General features: G+C 44.3%; 1 long non-coding RNA gene across 1 annotated transcript; it reads right to left on the bottom strand.

Annotated features, from left to right (window-relative positions):
* Nucleotides 1-2,009: 2,009 nt before the first annotated feature.
* On the bottom strand, nt 2,010-11,496 carry LOC142827164 (uncharacterized). The gene is made up of 4 exons (XR_012901640.1): nt 11,214-11,496; nt 10,441-10,665; nt 9,180-9,293; nt 2,010-2,265 (listed from the first exon to the last, which is right to left on the bottom strand). It is a non-coding gene; the product is annotated as an uncharacterized LOC142827164 (long non-coding RNA).
* Nucleotides 11,497-12,601: the final 1,105 nt, after the last annotated feature.

Here is a 12,601-nt window from a genome sequence, read left to right on the forward strand (position 1 = left end):
CAGATGGTTTAACAAAAAATACCGAACCCCCTCTCCCCCCCAAAAAAAAACACAGGGAAAAATTCTGTTGAGAAAAAAAAAGGGGGAGACCAAAGTTATTGAGAAAAAAAAGGGGGAGAGACCAAAGTTGTTAAGCCAAAAAAAATGGTGCTGTGCCTTTAAATGGCCCCACACTCACTGCCTCCCATCCCAATGCACTCACCCCTGCCTCAGAGCCAGGCCCCACACAGCATCCCCCATCCCAGTGCACTCACCCCTCCCCCTGAGCCAGGCATCCCCAGTGCTGAGAGCGCCCCGCCCCAATCAAATCCTGCCTCCCCGCGCAGAGCCAGGCACTGGGTAAGGAACAGGATATCCGGGTAAGGAAATCTTACCTTTAAAGTCACCACTCCTCCTGCCCGGCTGGGCTGCCTCGGCCCACAGTGTGTGTAGAGGGAGGCATCATGTGGAGAGCTTCCGAGTCTCTGCTCAAAGCATCACATGGGCCAGAGCAGCATGCACTCTACTCACACACCAGCCTGGTGCCCCCTAGCATGGCGCCCGGCAAGTGCCCCTTCCTCCCCCCTTCACTATGCCTCTGCCGCGCACTTCACTCCCCTGCCCCCGCCAGATGCGGCAGGGGAAAATTGTCTCCGCCGGGCTTCCGTCTGAGGGAAACTGGAAATACCGGACATTTCACATGTCCAGTATTTTCTGGATTTTTTTATCAGACAAAGGCCGCAAATACCGGACTGTCTGGGCCAATACCGGACACCTGGCAACCCTACCTAGGCTCTGGTGTGCAAGGGGAATGTGAAAACACTTTCTCCTTCTCAAGTCAGGGGACACATCAGTAAAGGGTTTTTTTGTGGCCCCTGTCTGATTTGTCAATGGGTCTGTGGCCCCCATCCCAAAAAATGTTCCCCACCCTTGCTGTAGCAGAAGGGGAGTAAGGCCTACATGACAGTGCATTAGCTCTACACAAGCAGCTTCATATCTTCACAAGCAGAGAGGTGGAATTTAGTGTAATAGTAAGCACAGTACAGGTGCCTGCGCCAGTGGATGGTAACCACTGCTGTAAGCGATCTCTAAAGACAAATAGGAAATTTAAATCGAGATGTTTGAAAGCGTAACAGTTTCCTAAATTTGAGAACACCTGCAGGAGGAAGCAGGGCTGTTTAGAAAGCTGTGGCCAAACGACTGCTTTATGATGTATGGAATGTGCCACAGAAGTGCTAAGTATTATTATCATTTATTATTACAGCTGCACACTATTCTCAGCCATTCTTTAGTTTACGAAGTCATCTTCTCTCCTCCCTGCAGCTGTCACCAGGCTGCGGTTAATTTGCTGGGTGTTTGTTTTTTAGCAGTTTAACACAAAGGAAAAACAATGGGAATCAATTATATTACATGTTACAGGCTGGAAAAGGGGGAATGTGCCAGCAAACTAAAGCTCTTTAGCATACGACTCAGTAAAATAATCTGTAAACAAAACCCTCTAAGAGAACAGAAACCTACTCCAGAAAACAGTTAAGCAAGGTATACATGGTAGGCAGGGGTTAAAATTAGTGTTCTAATGAGATGTGGAAAAGATCCATACTAATGAGAAATGACCTTCATAACTCATTTCCAGACCCACTGAGTTTCATTTGTGAAATTTATTTTTTCATATCTCATACTGATCCATCTTTGTTATCACTGTTATGGAGTTATTAATACATCAGATAGTCTTGCTGCAGTTTCATTTTTTTTACTTCAGAAAATTGCCTTCCTTACAGAAATCAGTGTTTAAAAATTGTCTTTATTTTTAATTTCCTAGTATTTTATTGCTATAATTATATCTTAATGCTGCTTTCCACCACTTTACTTGCTGGAATCTCAAAAGTACCTTAAAAGTTTATGCACAGACTCACACCACCACTGTGACATTGAGAGGAATGGTAATACTTAGCTATTATAAAGCGTTTTTCATTCCATAGCTCTGAAAGCCCCTTTCAAAGCACAGATTGGGAAACCAAGGTACAAAGAGACACATCCTGCCCAGCTAAGTTTAATGAATTAGTGATAAAGACCATTGAAACCCAGATCTGATTCCCAGTGTCCTGTGGTTGACAGTTAGGATGACATACATTTCAGTGTTCGGAGTTTGTATTCAATGCAGGATTCCCAAGGCCAATGTTGACATAAAACCTCTTGGGTCTGAAAAACAGGGTAGGAAATCTTACAGGATTCCCATTGCATGATGCTTCAATTTTAGCAGTTGCGTTCCCCATCCTGGCTGGAATCCTGAAGAATGGAGGTGCAATAAAGAAATAAAAGTCAAGAAAAGTTCATTTGATTTCATATGAAGAATTTGGTCAGTTCTCATTTAATCTCTCCCAATTTCCTCATCTTTCTCTGTTGCAGGGGAAGAATTATGGACACATCAGTAATTCAGAGTGATCACAGACAGTGGTACTACAAGACTATTAATAGTGGGGGTGCTCAGAGTCAGTCCTCTGGCATCAGTCTGCCCCTTCCTTCCTGGGGCTGGAAGCAGAGCCATATCTCCAGGAGGAGGGGATCTGGACAGGTAGAGCCCTGTAAATGTGTGGATATCCACCTCTCATTTTTGCAGATACATGTGTGGATGTGGATATAAATTTTGTATCTAGAACCCTGCATGTCTGCAGATATCCGTGGATTATTTTTGCAGATGCGGAAATTATATTTGTAGCCTCTAGGGACAGAGGCCAGAGGCCAGAGGCTGAGGCTACAGCCACAGCTGCATGCAGGTTCAGGACTGGCCGCAAAGCCCACATAAAACTTGTGGGTGCTGCAGCACAGCTCTGCATCCCTAGTTCCTGTGTCTATGAGCGTGATGCATTCCTAAGTGAGCTAGAAAGCAGGGGACCATCCACCATGTTAGCTCAGGGAATTATGATACCATCTAGCCATCCAACCACATAATATATGGGCAGTGATCTGCCGGGTACTGCAACCAACGTGCCCACTGCTGCCTTTCAAGAGAGCAGCAGTGAGCACTCCCCAACCTTCGTAAGTCAGCCTGACCTGTGTCTGAATAGCAGCGCACCTCACACGTGGCATACGTGGCATTGCTGATATTCAGCCATTGCTGGTTCCTCCTCAACCCTTCAGCCACAGCTCAAAGTGAACCTCTCTCCTGAGCTTTAAGCTGAAGTTAACATTCCCTCCCGATATGGGCTGATTTTTGCACCTCTCTTCATTAGATGGTTTGAGGCAGGGCTGTGAGAGGAAGTCTCAAAAGAATCTGTTCCCCCCTGCCATTTGCAGTCCAGGTCTGACTGTCATCCACAAGAGAAACATTATCATGGAAATTTCAGCCTCTTTTTGCACACAGGCGGTAGCTAAACACCCAGGTGTGATCTCATTTGCACAAGTGGTAGGCATGACTTCCTTCAGTGGTGTTGCTCCTGGTTTAAGATACGGGAGACAAGTAGGCCCAATGTTTTCAGTATTTGCTATTGCAAGAACATCTTCAATTTACACTCCTCACCACCACCTTTTAGAAAGATGCCCTTGGTATCAGGAATGGAAACTTGGGTGGCCCACCCATCCCTTGACATTTCTGCCATTTACACATACCCCAGGTTTGTGAATCTGAAGCCCTATAAATATTATCAGCATTAGAGTCTATCTTGACCGCTCTGTTCAAACTCTTCTTTAATTCCTTCCCCATCTCTATTCCCTCCTTTATGATTTCCAAAAATCCTTGTTGATCAGACTTCAGTACTCTTAAAATGTAACAGTTTATAGCTCTTTATCTCCAGCTAGAAACAGACACCTAGAACCCAGACCCTCCGATTGTAAGCCCTCTGGGATGGGAACTTTCTCTTAGGGCTCATCTATATTGCTGGGAAGATCAACGCTGCAGCAGTCGATCTTCCAGCATCTGATTTAATGGGTCTAGTGGGGACGTGCTAAATTGAAGGCTGAGGGTTCCCCGATCGACACCAGTATGCCCCAGTATTGCAAGGAGTAAGGGAAGTTGACGGCAGCATTTCTCCTGTTAACCTCCCGCAGAGAGGATAGTGCTCTAGCTTGGCTTAAAGTACATCAACTCCAACTACATTATTCATGCACCTGGAATTACGTATCTTACGCTGACCTTCCCCTATAGCGTAGACCTGCCCTTAGTATATATATGTATACCACCTATCCCTCTGGGATTCCAGTTTCATCTGGGGCTTTATGGCACAGTTAGAATAGAAATAATAACTTTAAAACCTATACTTGAGACCCAGGTATCCGACTCCACGGGATGGTCCTCTTGTCATTGCCTGGAGCTGTCAAGAATGCATGTCAGAGTGCTCTTCTCAGGCTTGCCTGCGACAGCTCAAGATTGTCAGCCTTCAAGGCTCAGTGTAGGAATTTAGTTGGTCTTTTTTTGTGTGTGTGTGGCTTTTGATTAGTGTACTTAGCAAAGTTCTATGTGTGCTTTACAGACACAGTATTGTATGTGTCGGCACAATGGGTGCTATAGAAATACCTAACCTGGATTAGATTTGATTGACTGACAGACATCTGGTTCAAAGTCAGTTATCCTGGTGAGATAAATCCTGTTTATAGTGAAGGGAAAGCACTTGCTCGTTAATTGAGAAAAGTAGTTAGGAGAAGGAGAGATTATCACATCTCATAAATGGCGTGAATTCTCCAGTGGCAAGATGGTCGTCTGGAAATACATTTAAGTTTATTTTTAGTACCTTGTTACAGTGCTACAGTAATAAAATGCAAGTACAGGAAGGCAGCAGTTTCAAATGGAGCTTTTAGAGAGAAGAACTAGAGACTGCTATAGCACTGTTTTCAAATTCTAGCTGCCTGTCCAAACAATACTGTCTTAATGTGGGAAACTAGCTTTTTGCTATGAAAAATTACTATTGTATCCAAAAAGCTTTTATCCTATGCAGATGATTGCTTTAGTCATCATGGTGAATGGAGAGGGGCTTTGGAAGTTGATTACAAATTAACATGATTATTTACTTGTTTGCATTATAGTAGCACTTAGAGGCCCCACTGAGGTCAGAACCCCACTGTGCTAGGCAATATACATGCACTTAGTGAGAGACAATGTTTGTCGCAAGAAGTTTACAATATGCATGACAGACAGACAGTGGGGGGAAAGGAAGAATGGTGAGATCAGTTTTACAGGTGAGAAGGAATTGAGTTACCAAAAGTTTCACTGGGTAGCCATGTTAATCTGTAACATTAAAACTGAGTAGTCTTGTGGCACCTTAGGTCATGTCTATCCTACAAATAAGATCAAAGCAGCCACAGTCGATCTTCCGGGGTTCAAATTAGAGGGCTTAATGAAGACACACTAATTCAAACTGAGAAGGTGCTGTCATCAATGCCTGTAGTCCTTCTTCTACGAGGAGTAAGGGAAACCAAAGGAAGAGTGTGCTTCCTTCAATGTCCCACAGTGTGAACGGCACCAAAATTCAAGTTAAGATACTTTGACTTAACCAGTTCTCGCTCTCCTGCTCTGTGTGCTATTTAGCTCTAAATTACCCCTAAATGTCTTCTAAGAGACCATCAACCAGTGGAAGTGCTGGTAATTCTGCTAAGCGTAAACATGGTTTTTATGCTTTATCAATGTATTTCCTTATTTCAACGTATTCACAACACCAACACTTTGGTATGAAGAGAGCTGATAAGCCTTGGCTAGGTGTAGGCTTATATAGGGTGCATCAGAGCAGACATACATTCTTAAACAGCTTTGCAAGCACTGTTCCATTTATTTGCGTTGGTGAAATAAAAATAAAGAGGACCACTCCTGTGATGTGGCAAATTCTCTGGTTCAGCACCAGTCAGGTTGCGAAGGTGCCACACGAGAAACGTTCAACCTGTACTGGCAAAGAGGAGTACAGAGGTGCGATGAGATGAGGAGACAAGGAGCAAAATACCACCCCTATTAAAGTCAGTAAGAGTTGTGCCATTGATTCTCAGCGGGCCAAGGATTCAGAACTCATGAGTTTTCTTCCCAGCTCTGTCACCATGCATGGCCTTGGCGAAGTCATGTAACCTCAGTGTGCCTCTGGTTCCACACACATGAAGAAAGACGAGAATTCCCTATGTCACAGGGCTGTTGAGAGATAGTTAACATTGGAGAGGTTATTTTGAAATCCTTGAGTGAAGGGTAGTTTTGTTCCTGTGGTCTGTTGTCAGCAGAGACAGAGTTGTGGAAAAGGCATCATTGAAAGGTTCTCAACTCTAGAGTGGCTGGCACAGAGGTAGCTGCTTTACAACATAAGAGCACCACAGTGGGTCAGACCAAAAGTCCATCTACCCTAGTATCCTGTCTTCCAACAGTGGCCAATGCCAGATGCCCCAGAGGGAGTGAACAGAACAGGCAATCATCAAGCAATCCCTCTCCTGTCATCCATTTCTAGTCTCTGGCAAACAGAAGCTAAACCTTTCCTTCCTATCCTGGCTAATAGCCATTGATGGACCTAACCTCCATGAATGTATCTAGTTCTTTTTTTAACCCTGTTAAAGTCCTGGTCTTCACGTCCTTTGGTAAGGAGTTCCACAGGCCAACAGTGCGCTGCATGAAGAAAAACTTCATTTTGTTTGTTTTAAACCTGCTACCTATTAATTTCATTTGGTGACCACTAGTTCTTATGTTATGGGATACACTTTGGCAAATCTAATGCTTTGAGACACTCAGACTAGGGATGTTAGCAACTACTCAACTATCTGATAAGCAAATGCTTATCGAATAGCTGAATAGCTACTTGATGCTCCCCTGCCTCTTGCTGCCTATATAAGAGAGAGACAGCAAGGGGAGGGAGGAGCAGGAGCCAACTGTCTCTGTTGGGGGGGAGGGGAGGCAGAAGCACAGCAGGGAAATGGCACAAGCGGGGTCTGTTTCAGTCCCTGCTAGCGCTGGTTCCCACTGACAGTGCTTCTGCTTTTGAAATGTACAAGAGCCCATATGAGCTTTTGTACATTTCAAAAGCAGAAGTGCCTCAGGGAGCACAGCTCCCCCCAGCACCGTCTCCAGGGTGCCGCCTTCCCCCCTTCCGCCTTTATCAGAGTTGGGGGGACTGAGCAGTCCCAGCTCACACTGATCACTGTGCCTCTGCGTTTTAAATGTACTAAAAGCCCAGTGGCTCTCACTACATTTAAAATGCAGAGCACCAGTGTGGGTGGCTCCAGAGCTGGCTCCTGCAGCTACCTCCTCTGCGGCTCCACACAGCAGCACTTATTGACTAATCATATAGTCGATACAATTTACGATTACCCAGATAATCGCATTTTAACCTCAAGTCAGATGTGGCCATGATCAGCGCAGAAGTGCCTGTTTACGATTACCCAGATAATCGCATTTTAACCTCAAGTCAGACGTGGCCATGATCAGCGCAGAAGTGCCTGTTTTAATGTCATAAGGCCAGAGGGAGGGAGACATAACACATTTTAAGTGAATGTCCTGTGGCATGTTCTGATGATGGATCAGTGATAGGATACAACATAGGCAGGAGAAGAAAATGAGCAGCAAGATGGTGTAGAGAAATCATCAACTGGAACTTACAACAGATAGTTTGTCTGCAAATGGTATCTGTTTAATCTCTCTGAATCTCTTTTCACTGTTCATCCATGGATTGCAAGAGATTGGGCCTGGTACCCCAAAAAAGATAAATTCTATAAGGACCAGATTCTCGGCTGGGGTAAATGGGGGACATGGCATTGAAGTCATTACAGTTGCACCCATTTACATCCGCTGGAGATTGGCCCATGCAATTGTTCTACTAAATGTTTTTTGTTGAATGAACCTGAATTTTTTGCTTCAAAATCAATAGTAGTTCTTGGGAAAGTTCCTCGGTTGAAACCATTGAAAGGCTCATGTGAATTCCCTGGAACCAACAATCTCAGCAGCAAAAGAAAGGAAGAGGCCTATGGCACCATAAAGACTAACAGATGTATTTGGACGTAAGCTTTTGTGGATGAAAACCACACATGTATGGAGTGGAAATCACAGAGGTTACAAGGGAGTTATTTAGAAAGTGTAGGACCAATGTTAAGGAGGTCAATTCAGTTTGTTAGTCTTTAAATGTGCCATGGGACTCCTCATTGTTTTTGCAGATACAGACTAACATAGCTACTCCTCTGAATCTCAGCAGCCTTAAGTATGGCTTAACTCAGCAATTCTGGTGCAAGCTCTGTAGCAACCCAGTTTTTCAACTATTATCATATCATCTGATTGGTATTTTGAATGGTTAAATTTGGGATAGTTTATATCACTACACAGAAACATGAAACTCAAAGATCATCTCATCTAAGGAAGTGGGTTTTGCCCACGAAAGCTCATGATACTATATATATATATAATCAATCTCTAAGGTGCCATAGGACTACTCGTTATTAAAGTTACAGACTAACACGGCTACCGATCTGAGACTTTCAATATCTTCTTACACCCAATATTTATTTCTGGAAACACTCACTAGCCATTTAAACCTTGCAAAACAACTATTGTAACATATATTAAATTTCATCTTCAGACTGAGAGATATGCAGTAAAATCTGCCATGTCCTTGCTACTGATGTGCGACGGACTATTCTGAAATCATCTTGCAGAACAAAGAACAAAAGCACAATAGATGCTAGTAGTGTTTTGAGAAGCGGTGCAAACACAGCTAGCCCTGTGGCATAGAGGAACACTACTGTTTTGACAAGGGATGGTTTAGGCTGTCAGGCACTGTGTACATTGCTGGGAATGTCACATAGCCAGGCGATGCTCAAACTGCAAAGAGAGGTAATTGCCAACACCTCTGGAATGCTGGACCCCCTCCGTGCGCTGCCAAAAGACCAGCATTGATGTCAGCTTCAAAAACATTAACCATTTGCAACAAAGGCGCTGAGAAGCAGCCAGTCTGAAAGCAGATGGGCTGAAGAGAGAATCAATCACTGAAAGTGGTGGGATGGGAAGATTTAAGTTTTACAATGAAGACTGGGACAGTTTATGTTTGATTTCTGAGATCAGCATTGGCAGGAGGAGGTGGGTTACATGGTCAAGTTAAACTTTATTACAGTTATTTTATTACAGGCATTTGGTTTCTGATATACCTGGTCTGAAGCAGAGGTGGGTCCGAATATCCCTGAGTTACTGGACAGTTGGGTTCTGAATCTAGCTTTCAGATATGGCTCTTTTTGGTCAAAGACCTGGGTTCAAACATCACCTGATCTTTGGGAAAATCTGGATCTCAGCTACTTCCTTGGACCCAGGGCCATCCCATACTTTCGGGGGTCGGACTCTCCAGACACCATGTCCCATGGCAGCTGCCTCAACTGTCCTATGGAGAAGGCCCAGAACAGTTCAGTTGATTACTGGGGTCCTGGTGCAGGGCAGCAGCAGGGGTCACCTCCCCATTCACCACATCAGTGGAAGTTGGAGCGACCTGGCAGCCTGCTCCATTGTGCTAAGTGCAGGATGCACAATTTTTCCATTCACCGCTGAAACACAAGCCCACTTAAAAAGCCAGCCACACGTTTGGTGGCCATTTTTGACAGATGTGCAAAGGACAGAACTGCACTGTCAGCTCTCGAAGGGCATCCCAGGAAACAAGGCTGATCCGCTTCTTGGGGGGCAGTTTAGGGATGTTGGCACTGCCACTCTCTGTGCAATATTACTTCAGTGAACAGACAGTTTCCAGGGCTGTCAGTCTGGTATGTTTCATTACATTTACTCTCAAAATAAACAAGAAAAATGTATAAACCAACAACCAAAAAATAATGTATCCGGTGAAGATGAAAAGTAAGGTATAGTACGACACGTCTCGCTTGGGATTTTTTAGTGTGGTGTCAATATTGCTTAAATCTAAATCATATTAAATTCCTGCTGCACAGATATATTCTATTTCTCCCACAATATTTATGTTTTATTTGCTGTCAGCCCTCCTTCCCCTTTCTATCCCACCTCCCCCCAACACTGCCTTGTAGGAAACTGGGTTCCTTAGGTTCAGAAATCCGTGGAGTCGTCAAAAGTCTCTACATATGAATTTGAGCCAACCCCTAAGGGAGATGAGCATGGCATTTGCACACCCTATTGACATTTAAAACAAAAGTCAGACCCTGAAAACATAACAAAATTATGGGTTAGATTCCCTTTCGGTGCCTGCATAAATTAACAATACTGCCATCATTGTCATTTAACGCTACGCCTGCATCCATGTGGCAATTCATATGAATGGCACTGGCCCACCGATGTCACTTGCTGTCAAAGTTGAGGAATAATTTCACATGAGGCTGACACTGTGTAGTAGGATTCTCTTCTTTGCTGAGTTAGTGTGAAGATTACATTGTGGACTTTTAAAACAAAGGACAAAAAACGACCTTGCCATTGTAGCAATTCTACAGGGTTGCTGTCATCAATTCACGTAACCTCTCCTGCACGCTTTTCAAAACTGATTCCAAAGCTCAAGAAGCAGATCTATCACATACCTTTAGGTTAGACTTGGATCCCAATCCTAGACTCCAGTGGTAGCAGGGGGAGATCCTTCACACAGGATGAATTCCAAAACCTTCCTGATGTTGCGTTCAACAGGGCTTTGTGAGAAGCCCACTGAATTCAGTGCAGGTGGTTTGCACTATACAGTACTATTCAGTGTAGGTGTCAGAGTCTGCTCCTTTGTAAATAACTATTGAATAACTTGCTTGCGTTGACCTCTAGAGAGAAAGTGGAAACCTTTGAAACATGGTGTGTTTCAAGTCTAATAGTCTGGATTGGCCCCAAATAAGTTAGTAACATTAGTTTCGGTGGGAGAGTAGACATAAGAACAGAAGACCATAAAAATGGCCATACTGGGTCAGACCAAAGGTCCATCCAGACCAGTATCCTGTCTGCCGACAGTGGCCAATGCCAGGTGCCCCAGATGGAGTGAACCAAACAGGAAATGATCAAGTGATCTCTCTCCTATCATCCATCTCTACCCTCTGACAAACAGAGGGTAGGGACACCATTCCTTACCCATCCTAGCTAATAGCAATAATGGACTTAGCTTCCATGAATTTATCTAGTTCTCTTTTAAACCCTCTTATAGTCCTAGCCTTCACAACCTCCTCAGGCAAGGAGTTCCACAGGTTGACTGTGAGCTGTGTGATGAAGAACTTCTTTTTATTTGTTTTAAAAGCCTTAGATAAGAAACCCACGGGATTTTAAGAAAACATGTTTTCAAACAATATGGTTCTAAGACAGTTTGGCTCCAAGTACGTACATTAATTGGCCGTCACCTCCCTAGCACTCTTCAACCAGAAATCTCATAGCCATTTTACAAAGCTTCACTATTCCTGTTTTCCAGGTGAAGAAACTGTGGGCAGGTAGAAGCAGGTACACTACACAGATGCAGCTGTGCTGCTGTAATGCATCTGGGGAAGATGCTCTGTGATGACGGGAGAGCCCTGTCCCATTGGTGTTACTACCCTACCTCTGCGAGAGGTGGACACATAGAGCACCCATGCAGATAGCACGTAGGGTGCTGTAACTTGCATTTCTCAGGCTTGTGAATTTTCACACCCATGGGTGATGTAATGTAGCTTGACTTCAGTAATAGTTAAACTATTGTTGATTCGCCCTCTGTCACAAAGATGTTCAATTGACTTGGTTACAAGCTTCTCAGTGGCAGAGCCATTAATAGGATGCAGACCTCTAAACTTAGAGTTTGGAGGGTTATTCACTCAGCAGCATTACTATGGTTTTGCTAGAAACCAGGTGACCTGGAACAGATTTCACCGGGGCTACCTCACATGGCAAGGACACTGTTGTGACTGGGTCCAAAGACAGAATATGGCTTTGCACCCCCAGAGAAGGTCAGTTAGTGCCTTCTTAAAGGATGACGGGGATGTTATATTCTTTCAATTCAGTTCATAAATCTGACTGAGGAGACTAGTAATTCCTGCCTGAATCTGTCTGCACTGATTTCTTACAAACATGGATACAGGACAGAGCACAAAGAAACACATATCCAGGGGCCTGATCCTGAGCAGTGCCACACTCACAGGAATCAAGGGCACTCAGGCCTGGTCTACACTAGACCAGGCAGGTCAATTTAATGTACATCATCCAGCTATGCAAAATGCGTCTGCACTGTGGGAGGCTGACAGAAGCACATGTTCCCATCTGCTTCTCTTACTCCTCACAGAATAAGGAGAACATGACACTGGCAGGGGCTATCCTCAGTGTTCAATTTGGAGGTCGGCACTAGACCCGCTAAATCAAATGCTGGAAGATCAACCTTTGAAGAGTCAATCTTCTCTGTAGTATAGACAAGCCCTCAGTGTCTTGTAAATCAAGCCCAGCACCACAGAGTTGTGAAAAAGCCTGTTTAGCTGTATTATTTCTTATAACTATAGACATTCCTCATTTCCAATATTCTAGTTCTGCACAGCCCTTCAAAAATATTCTGCAGCAGGAGACCACAAAGAGGATGGGGGTAAGGAAGGAAAGGTTAATAATATTTTACAAATTAGGGAAACTGAGGCATGGGTGTTAAGTGACTTGGCCTATGTCTTGGAGAATCAGCTTGGTGTTCTCAGCTCTAAGCAGTGCTGCCTCCCTGGCCCTGGGGAGAGATAGGTCACAAGAGATCCTGCTGCTGCCTGTGCC

Source organism: Pelodiscus sinensis, chromosome 1 (assembly GCF_049634645.1).
Source record: "Pelodiscus sinensis isolate JC-2024 chromosome 1, ASM4963464v1, whole genome shotgun sequence".
NCBI lineage: Eukaryota > Metazoa > Chordata > Testudines > Trionychidae > Pelodiscus > Pelodiscus sinensis.